This window comes from Polistes canadensis, unplaced genomic scaffold (assembly GCF_001313835.1).
Source record: "Polistes canadensis isolate GaletaPanama2010 unplaced genomic scaffold, ASM131383v1 scaffold_24, whole genome shotgun sequence".
Lineage (NCBI taxonomy): Eukaryota > Metazoa > Arthropoda > Insecta > Hymenoptera > Vespidae > Polistes > Polistes canadensis.
This window is the reverse complement of record NW_014569571.1, coordinates 400,861-412,042: the sequence shown is the minus strand read 5'-3', so window position 1 is coordinate 412,042 and position 11,182 is coordinate 400,861.

Here is an 11,182-nt window from a genome sequence, read left to right as displayed (position 1 = left end):
TCTCTCTTATTCTCTCATTCTCTCATTCTCTTATTCTCTTATTCTCTCTCCACCCTTTTGCTTTTCACGTTGGTTGCTTGCTTTCTACATGCTACTATCACTGCTGCTGCTGCTGCTGCTGCTGTTGTTGTTGCTGTTGCTGTTGTTTCTATTGCTTCTGTTACTACTATTGCTACTGTTGCTGTTGCTATTGCAGCTTTACTGACATTATTAAAGGATGAAACACAAACGAAAGAGACAAAATAAGAGAGAGAAAGAGAGAGAAAGAGAGAGAGAAAGAGAGAGAGAAAGAGAAGGAGAAAGGCTAAAGGAAATCATTCCGTCAGAGAGAATAATTCTCTCTACTTGACCACCTTTTGCATCCTTCGAGAGTGCATACACCTTTGATGATGTATTATCCGAGTATTAAAAAAAAAAAAAACGGGAAAAAAAATACTTTTCATTGAAAATTTTTTTCCGTCACACAATATTACTAATTGTAAATAATGAAATAGGATAAATGACAAAATTCTTATCATTCATCGAATCAATTTTTACGTATTTCTTTTCTTTTTTTTTCTTTTTCTTTTTACATCCCTAGCCAAAGTTTCCGTTCGATTCGTTTTACTTTATTTTGTCTTTTTTTTCTTTTTTTTTTTCTTTTTTTTTAATTTTCTCCAAGTAATATCTTTAAACGAATACACGAATACGATATCGATGGAATACGAAGAGTCAATTAATCATCACGAGTACGGAGGACCGTACAATTTATCAAGTACTATACCATATATACATATATATATATAGAAAGAAAGAGGGAGAATAGAACACGCGAATAAAAGAATTCTTAGCTAACGAGGCATATCGCACATGTAGGGGATGGTGGTGTACGCCCTTGGTGTGTACACACTCCTGACCCTGATATGCGTATGATAAGGTCAACCAACAGAGATGGGGTTAGTCCTATCGTAAATATCCTAGCTTTACGAGAATATACCTACATTTAATTTACCATCAAATTATGTTGTGTTACATCCACGCACATAAATTTGTATATAAAGAAAAGTTAAAATGATATATGAGCAAAATATATATAAATATTTAATTATTTATTTATTATAAATAAAAAGAGTTTCTTCTCTCGTATTTTTCTGTTTTTAGGGAAAGATCTATGATGATTTCAGAATCGCATAACTTTGCTACCATTAATCGGATCTGTCAATATTTGCCTGCGTTTAAAATATCTACATGTCTTTTTACTCTCTCTTTTATGGATTCTAGTTACTTCTTTACTTTCTTTAATTACTTTTTTTCAAACAGATCACCTATCTATTTTACTAACCATACCCACATTGCTTAACTTTAGTGATTGGCAAGGAAATAATAATCCAAGGTAGCTAGACCATTGACTAAAATGCAAAATATCATGGAATATAATTAAAAAATAAAGTCGTAATATTTATATATATAAATATATTATAATATATAATAAATTTTATATAAATAATATTTATATAAATATATAATAATATATAATAAATTTTATATAAATAATATTTATATAAATATATAATAATATATAATAAATTTTATATTCCGATCGAAAGGTATGGCAACTTGAAAATGAACGGAGCTCGATAAGGAACTAAAAACGCGACCACTAATATACAGAAAAAAAAAAAAAAGAATTGGAATTAAAATATTTAGGAAAAAATTTGGATATTATCATTGATAAGAAGAAAAATATGAAGGTTATTTAATTGGGCTGACTCGTCTCATAACATACTCCTTTTTCTCTAGTACTTTTTAAAAGCATGATCTCTCTTTTTCGTCTATGTGAGTCTATATTTGTGTGCGAGTATGTTTAGCTGTGTGTGAGGAGAGACACGTGAAGTAACGTAACTGCGTATATAGAAGGCATTACGTAAAGAACAGGTAGTTACTGCGTAATAGGCTAACGCGAAGGACTCTTTTTTTCAATCCCTAACAATCGCCTTCTGATTCTTACGTTTCACGCTGATATTACGATTACCGCGAAGCGTGGAAGAGTTGTTATGGAATTAAATGGAAAATAAAAAAAGTCAAGGAATGCATCATCCTAATGGGACCAAAATAGAACGCGATTGTGACGAGAGATTTTAAATTGAAAATTTAGAAAACAAATTTTCCATCTAATCGATCAGAACAAAAGTAACTTCAAAGTTTCATCAAATTTTTGCAATTAAAAAAGTAAATAATTAACAAATAATTAATACAAATTTTCACCTACAAAATAAAAAATTGATACACGATTTGAGTGTATTTTTTAAACAATAAAATCGAAATTTATAATTTATTAGACAAAACTAATTGGTCAAAAGAATGTAAAATTTGTTGAAATTTATTATTTCTATTTAATTGTATTAATTATAATATTTGTTTTAATGCGAATACAAATATATATTCTCCAAAATGAAAATCTCCACGCAAAAATTACAATGCCTTTTTCTATTTCCTCGAATAAACAAACTTTTGTTAGTGACTTAAGAACGTCTTTGAGCTAAATGGACTTTAAACTTCTTCGACGATATAATGTCCATTTCGAAGGCTAAAAGTAGTCAAAAATATTCGTAGGTCAATTAAAAGGTTTAAATAACCTGTTCGAAAAAATATATTTCCGTCGATGCAACAACGAAAGAAAAGAAAATGTTTCCGAAGAGTTAGCCTAGTCCCATGGACAAAAGAAATTTCAAATTTGCGAAGAATAGCATCTATTTAAACTTAGAACTTTCGAAAATAGAGGCTTCGAAATTTAAGGGAATATCTCCATTTCTTAGAATATAACGGAGTTCAGGTAGACGTTAGAAATCCCAAAGAACCTTTTAGGATCTACTAGGATCTTTAAAGATCTACACAAATTTGTTATGACTGACTAGGACTTAAGATCTTTAAAAACAGATAAACTGTCCTTTTAAAGATAATTTTCAAACGATTCCTTTATTCATTTCTTCTCCAAAATAATTAATTTCCAATATCATGAGGACATTTAAAACATTTTTATAACTGTAGTGAATTATTTTCTAGTTACTATTTATAATATTTGTATGACGTAGTAAAGTAATCAGAAATTGTATTGTAAGCTAAAACAAATAATAAAAGCATCGTAAAAACATATCCGATTAATAGTAAAAATATTCAATTATTGCCAACGTACGAACGAATCAATATTACATAATATAAATTCTTCATTGCAATGATTCGCATTATAAAATTATAAAAAGCAAATAAAAATGTAGATGAATTATCAAATTTTTCTAATGTAAGTGAATTTAAAATACAAAAAGGAAAGAAAGAAAGAAAGAGAGAAAGAAATATGAGTCAATAAAAATCATACATTTTTTCAAAACGTTCCCCGTATATTTATGTACGTAATTCTGTAAAAAGTTAAGATAAATTACCAGATAAAAGTCCATATATTTCGTAGAAACGAAACATGATAAGTTTTTCGCGCTTCTATAGAACCAAATCTAGCGATCGTGCGAATGGTAGAAGGAAAGAGAAGTCTAATTGTAAGAGCAAACACTGCATTGAAATTCAATTCTCGCGGGAAGATCATTAACGTAATCGCAAAATTAACGACGGATTTGTTTTAATCTTGCTTGTGGTGGGTCACTCACGTACGCTGACAAGACGACGGGGGATGATTCTCTATTGGAAAGTAACGTTGAGTAAAGCTTGATTTTTCAAACAAAAAAAAAACGAAAGAAAAAGGAAAGAAGTCGAAATTCAATAGAGGAAGAAATAAAAATAGAAAGATAAAGAGTATAAGAAAAAAAGAGAGATTCGTGGTTGTGATTGTAGAACGAGTAAAGGATAAAAATCGTAATGTTTTTCGCGCGCAATACGAGCGAAGACACGTGATGTCGGTGACAGAGGAGGAAGAGAAGGAGGAGAAAGAGGGGAAGGAGGTAGGTGGTAATGGTGCGATGGTGCGGAGGTGAGGTGGGTGACGAAAAAGGCAAGTAAATGTGCCGGATACTCTCATCCATACGTGTTGGTCGGCATTCAACAAGTGACTGACACTGATGTCGCCCGAACGATATCCTACGTCGTCCTTTGCCCTGCAAGGGTGAAAGTGGGATGCAGCGAGGGGTAGCATTATTGCCGGCACCGGCCGAGCCGAGTATCGGAAAGCTCCTGGATACGTATAACGATTTCCCTTAAAGAGAAAGTTTTCTGCGTAGTATAAGAAGAATCTTTACACATAGTTAAACATATAAATATTACCATGACGCCATTTTATTCTTTATCTTTTGATCATCCGACCAGATTAATCTTGAAAATATTGTTAAATATATAAAGAAGATTACATTTTAAGGATATCACGTTTATATGATAAAAATATCATCGTCAAAAGTAAACTCGCTACAGTCATAAAAGTTGAGGGTAATACATAGTATATGAAAGAACCTAACCTCGAAATGTGAACGACGTTAGCCTCTCGCGCGCCATCTCGTTGTACGACGCCATTTCCGTGCGATTTTGCAGGGCGAAACTTTCCTTTACCCTTCGCAAAATGTTCCAAAGGTCGAAAATATTGAAGGAAGGGAAGAAACGAACCTCCTCATTTGTACGAAAGGAAAATGGGTTCTCTCTCTTGTGAGAGAGCAAAAAAGATACAGAACATTCCCCGTGTGAAGGCATAAGCGCGTAAATATCAACGCGGACGAAGAACCACGAAACGTAGGAATGGAAAGAAGGAATGAACGGACCGGTCTTACTGTCTGTTCTTTCTCTCTCTCACTTTTTCTCTCTCGTCTCTATATGATCTTGCCTTGCGTTCTTGAAGGAAAAGAAAAAGACGGAGTCGAAGAAGTCTAACGCAACGGAGCTAAGAGCAAGCAAGTAAGAAAGAAAGAAAGAAAGAAAGAAAGAAGGTAAGAAAGAAAGAAAGAAAGAAAGAAAGATAGGAGAGGGCCGAGGAGGGGCCGTCATAATTCCTTGAATTGAACGGCGGTTTATTCTCCACCAAGGTTACCAACAAGGAGGATGGACAGAGGCAGGCGAACAGGCAGGCAGGCAGGCAAGCAGCAGGCAGGCAGGCAGGCAAGAGAGTTAGCAGGCACAGGTAGGAAAGCAAGCAAGTAAGCAGGCAAGCAAGCTGGCTGGTTGGCTGGCTGGCTGTGGCTGATGGAGAGGCGCCGACGAGGAGAAGAGAGAGAAAAAGAGATGAAAGAGAAGGAGGAGGATGAAGGCTGGACGAGAGGGAGAGAAAGGCGAGGGGATCGATAGAACGACAAGGACGGCGTACGGGTATATAGTTATACAGATAGCATGCTACGGCAGCATCGGCTGTCGTCGAATGACGGCAAGGAGGAAAGAAGGGTAGGAAGAGGGTGAAAGGAGAGGAGAGAGGGGAGCCTGGGAGCGTTTCGAGGCGTCCCTGGATGGTGGCACCACCGTCGACCCTAACGTATAGATACATGCGATGAAACTAGCGCCGTTGGTGTGGGTGTTAAGATTACTGGTGGTAGTAGGTAATAGTGGTAGTGTAGAGTAGCGGGATGGCGTGGTCTAGTGTGGTAGTATATGTAGTATCATCGGGGCACAGCGGCAGCAATACTGCTTGGGTGGGGATAACGTCAGACTGACGGACTCGTGGGAAAGAGAGAGGAGAGGAAACGAGCAAGCGAGACAGCCAGAGCAGAGAGAGAGAAAGACAGAGAGAACGCGCGCGCACGAGGCTCGACAAGGAAGGAGATTGGTCGAGGCGGTGGCGACGATGCGACTGCCGTAGAAGTGGGAGAAGGCTGGCGCGATCGGATCGCGGTGAGTGCAAGAGAGAAGAAGAGAGAGAGAGAGAGAGAGAGAGAAAGAGAGAAAGAGAAAGAGCGAGAGACTGAGAGAGAGTGAGAGAGAGAGTAAGAGAGAGAGAGAGAACGGCGAGTGACGCGGGATGGGGCGAGGGCAGGAGGGAGAGAGCCGACTTTATGCAGCTGCGGGACGATAACAACGATGGGCTACAGGACCGCCGCTATAGCTGGGGAAATGCCAAATGGGCTACAGGACCGTGCCGGCCTAGCTGTACGTACGTTCGCTCGCTCGTAGTGGCATGGCGGACGGGCGGCAGAGAGAAGCAGGCAGGAAAGGCGGGAAGGAGAGAGGGATTTCAAGCGGTCGTCTCTTCTCGTCTGCCTCTGCCTCTGCTCTCTACTACGCTCTGCTCTGCTCCGCTCTGCGCTCTCTTAGAGACGACGTGTATACCTACCCACGTATACTCCTCTACCTATACCACCCGTCTATCTATCTATCTTTCTCTCTCTTTCTCTCTTTCTCTCTCTTCTCTATCTTTCTCTCTTATTCGCTCTTTACTGCTACTACGTACTTTTCTTCTCTTCTACCATCTTTGCTTCTTCTTCCTCTTTGATTCTTCTTCTTCTTCTTCTTCTTCTACTACTACTACTACTGCTACTATTATTATTACTTCTACTTCTACTTCTACTACTGCACTTCTACTACTATACTACTACTACTATTACTGGTGCTGCTGGTGCTGCTGCTACTTCTGCTTCTGCTGTTTTTCTCTTATACTCTTCTCTTTATCTTCCTTCATAGCTCCTCGCATACTTTTCTCTCAAACATTTTCCGCGACTGGTGTTCTACTCGCACGTCTTCGACGATGACGTTCCTCGTCCTTCGCGAACTTTGACCCTCCACCCCCACCTCGCACCCTTTTATCCCCCCATCCCCGACACGATTAAGGAGAAGCGCGTCGGACGTATATAGCAGGTACTCCCTCAAAAAATCGACGCGTCCATTATCCGATTTTTCTTTGAGAAACATAAGAACTCCAGAGACTTTCAACTTTGGAATAAATGATCCGATCCGAATCCGAACTCTCTCGATAATATACGATGAAGAATTATTAATACCTCGTCTCTCTCTATCTCTTTCTCTTTTTTTTCGTAAAGAATCTACCCACGCGAATGAAAAACCTACGACGAGTCGTGTAAAAGGAAAGGGCTTGCGATGGCGTTTCAAGAGGTCGCTGGTAACAAAGTTCAAAGTTCCTACATGGGACGTCCCGATTTAATTTGATCCTTACAATGATCTCGCATTTTTGTTCTCTTTTATAGTTTCTTTACTTTTCTTTCTTTTTATTTCTAAAACTATACGAAAAAATCTATGCAATTTAAAAATGACGATTGATTTTTGTGTTGTAGAAAAGCAAATATTTCAAAACTTTTCTTTCAAAAAATTCACATACTCTTTCGAAATAAAGAATATTTATTTTTTATTTTTCCGACTCCAATAAAAAGAAAGAGAATGAGAGGAAAAGAGAGATCGATAGATTTTTGTTGATATAGTTAAACGGGACACAGAGTATAACGAGCATATATACATCGGAGGCCTCGGAAGCGCGTCGATCCATATTTTAAAGCGACGGTCGATATCGAAATAGAGAGAGAGAGAGAGAGAGGGAGAGGGAGAGGGAGAGAGTGGAGAGAAAGAGAGGGAGAGAGAGAGAGAGAGAGAAAGAGAGAGAGAGAAAAACAGACGGACAGACAGACAGAAAGAGAGAGAAAAATAGAAATAGAAATAGGGATCGTAGAATTGTTTATTCAATTTGAATGCGTTAAAATTTTCCGCGATAATTTTCATTAAAATATTATTTTTTATATTCAAAGATCCTACGCTGAACATTTACGACGCAACGTCAAAATCGACGAAAAAGACGACGACGACGACGACGACGACACCGACAAAGTGAAATTATTTTATAGCGTATTTTCAGAACAACATGGAGGAGCCTGAAATTGACGATCTCTAAAACGGTCAGTGCTTTGAAATAAAAAAAGAAAAAAGAAAAATAAAGGGAGTTTCCATGGTATACATGCATATATACATACATACGGGCAAAACGAATCCCTTCGAGTTCGAACAGCGTTTGAATTTACCGCTGATTGCCGTAAAGAGAGAGAAACAGAAAGAGAGAGAGAGAGACAGAAAGAGAGAAAGAGATAGAAACAAAGTAGGCGTGGGCGAGAGTACGACGGGCTTTCGACGATCGTCGACGAGATACGTCGGTCCACGCAATGACGTCAGAGGTCGGCCAATCCTGCAGACAACCTTCTCTCTCTCTCTCTCTCTCTCTCTCTCTCTCTCTCTCTTTTTTCGCACGCGCTTTGCTGCGATGAGAGAGAGAAAGAGAGAAAGAGAGAGAGAGAGAAAAGGAAAAAGATATTTAAAAAGAAAAAAAAAGAAAAAAAAAGAGAAAAACGAAACAGCAAAAACCTCGCGGAGTACGAGAGATCGAAAAGAGCGCGATTGACGGATAAAAGTAGAAGACGATTCGATATATCGTTGTTGCATCGTTTATGCGCAACAACCTTCAGACCCTATTCTCTTTTACAACTTGCAATTACAAGAGATGGTAGACAAAAATGTGGACTAAAATGAAATTAAATAAAAATTTTAAAAATAATAAAATTATTCTACCATATTATATTTATATATAGTATAGTATAGTATAGTATAGTAAGCAATATTAAAATTATACTTCTATTAATAATACAAGCAATATTATATTTCGAGGAATAAAATAAAATAATTAAAAAGATTTTTTTGAACGTTTTCAAAATCATAGATATTTGAGTAGATGTAATTTGGTAGAATAATAGTATGATTAAAATTTCACGTAGGTGCAAATTCGACAAAGCCAAATATCGAGGTCGTCTACAAATAGGCCTTTACGAAGGAGGGAAGCCAACACACGTACGTATATATTTCTGCGTGTTCGTTCGTTCGTTCGTACATTCGTCCATTCGTTCGTTCTACGAAAGAGACGTTTCGTTGTCACACGACACTCTGCCTATTCGTTCTTCTTTATGCATCACTTGAGACACACATATATATATACGTTTATTTACATTTGTATAACATAAATAAGTTTATCGCTCTCGATCGAAATGAATGCGATCCTGGAAATTAATCGACGATCGATGCGCCATCGAGAAAACTCGGAATCTTGATAAACGACACATGTATCGATGGGTCATCGATAGGTCTATCGATCTATTTTAAATTCTAGATTATTTAATTTTCTTTTTTATTTCTTGTTTTTTTTTTTTTTTTAATTTTTCGTCTTGTTTCATTCAATTCGTGATGTAAAAGTTAAAGAAAAAGATTCGTTAACTAACTCAAAGTGAGAGAACTTCGTATAAGTTCTCCAGAGTTAGACCCTTTTAACCCTTGAACCCTTCTTCCCTCTTTTTCTATCTCTTTCTCTCTCTCTCTCTCTCTCTCTCTTTCTTTTCAAGAAGAAAAAGAAGAAGAAGAAATACCGTCTAATATTCAACGTATATTAATGAAGTAATTATGGAGATATAATGACAAAGAGAAAGAGAGAAAGAGAGAAAATTCTGCGAGTCTTCTAAACCGTTTCAACCTCTTCCGTTTATCAACGACGTTAACTTTAATCACATCGCACGAGCGCTCTCAAACCAACGACGACGACTACCACGACGAAAACGACGAAGAGGACGAGGAGGACGGATCTTTCAATTGGAATTATGTTAAAATTCTACGAGATGCGCGAGAAGTCTCCCTTCAAATAGAATTCCATCGAGTACTCGGTGCATTACGCGTATTTTCAAACGAATCGTCATTACCATACGATGGTAACCAAGTTGCCTTTGTAGATATGCTAGCTTGATAAAAAAAAAAAAGAAAAAAGAAATCTTTCATTCGTATATATTCGTCGTAATATGTCGCGATATAGTCATCACAAGAATGGATATAGTACTGCTTAATGATAGCAAGAAAAGAAAAGAAAAAGAGGCACCGTTAAGAAGAAATTGATTAATTAAAATATTTTAATTCATACCGCACTTGACGATCTTCGTTCTCAAAAATTGTGTGAACAAAATTTCTTCTTAATTATATATATATATGTTATGAAAGAATTTATATATTTAAAATATTCCAATAAATTTATGAGAGAAATGTGTTGAATCAAATGCGCGTACGTTACATCTATGTGAAAATTCTCAGACTAAAGTTCTGCACATATGTTTGCAATATGATTTAATAAACTACTTTCACGAGTATCGATAATCGAAAAAATACTTTTATGATTTAATAATTCTTAACAATTTCTAAATTTGTTTATCGATTCAATTACGTACGTTGGAAAATAAAAGTTAATTATATTATATAGAACATTGATTAAATTATTAAATACGTTTTAATCGAGTATACGTAGTATTACTTTTAAGCGAATAAATTGAGATGCGTTATATAAGAGATAAGTAATATTTCTACATTCTTTGTATCATCGATAAAAAGTTATAAATTTTAAATGATTACTTTTGCTAATACTGCGTTACAAACACATGCGAACAATAATAGTTATACATATTCCATACAGAACCTTACGACTCTCATGTTTAACACACTCGAGGAGTGGTCAAAGCGAGATCAGGTGGCATCTTCTCGAAGCTTGTCATATTCTACTTGTTATTCAAATTCCTTTTCTATTTTTAAACAATTATGATTTAACTTTGAATACTCACAATATTCTATATGTTTGATCAGATTTATAAATACGTACACGCATAAAACATTACTTTAAAATAATAAAAAACTAATTAAAAATATATTCAGCTAAAAATATTTTCGAAATTAACTTCTATTAACGTAATCACATTATATGTTATCGATAAAAATTCTACATTACCGACATACGTTCTATATTATCAATTCATGATTAATATTATCGATTCATCTTCTTTATTATCGACTTATGTTAAAGAGTCGCGTCAGTAATAACCGAAGTACAGAAAAGCTCAAAAGTCCCCTTTTTTATCTATCCAGATTAATTTTAGTTACTACCGAATCCACAAGTGAGCGATAGTAGATGCTCAACGCGATGATGGTACAATAAACGGAGTTATATACAAGGAGGACATTCGAGATAGGCGTTTGCGTTGAATTTGTGTTATTGAAAATGACTGATATCGAGTACGATAATTATCCACGAGGGCGGTGGTGATGTTCTTAAATTTAGATTTAAGTATATGTTGTGATTTTATAAATAAACAAATGAAATTAATAGATCTTTTTGATGTTTTTATTTTAATTACTGTTTTTAAAAACCAGACAAAGCTACTAGACGCGCTCTCTAGTGGCAATAGAAATCATTCTTTCATTGTGAATATTGTAC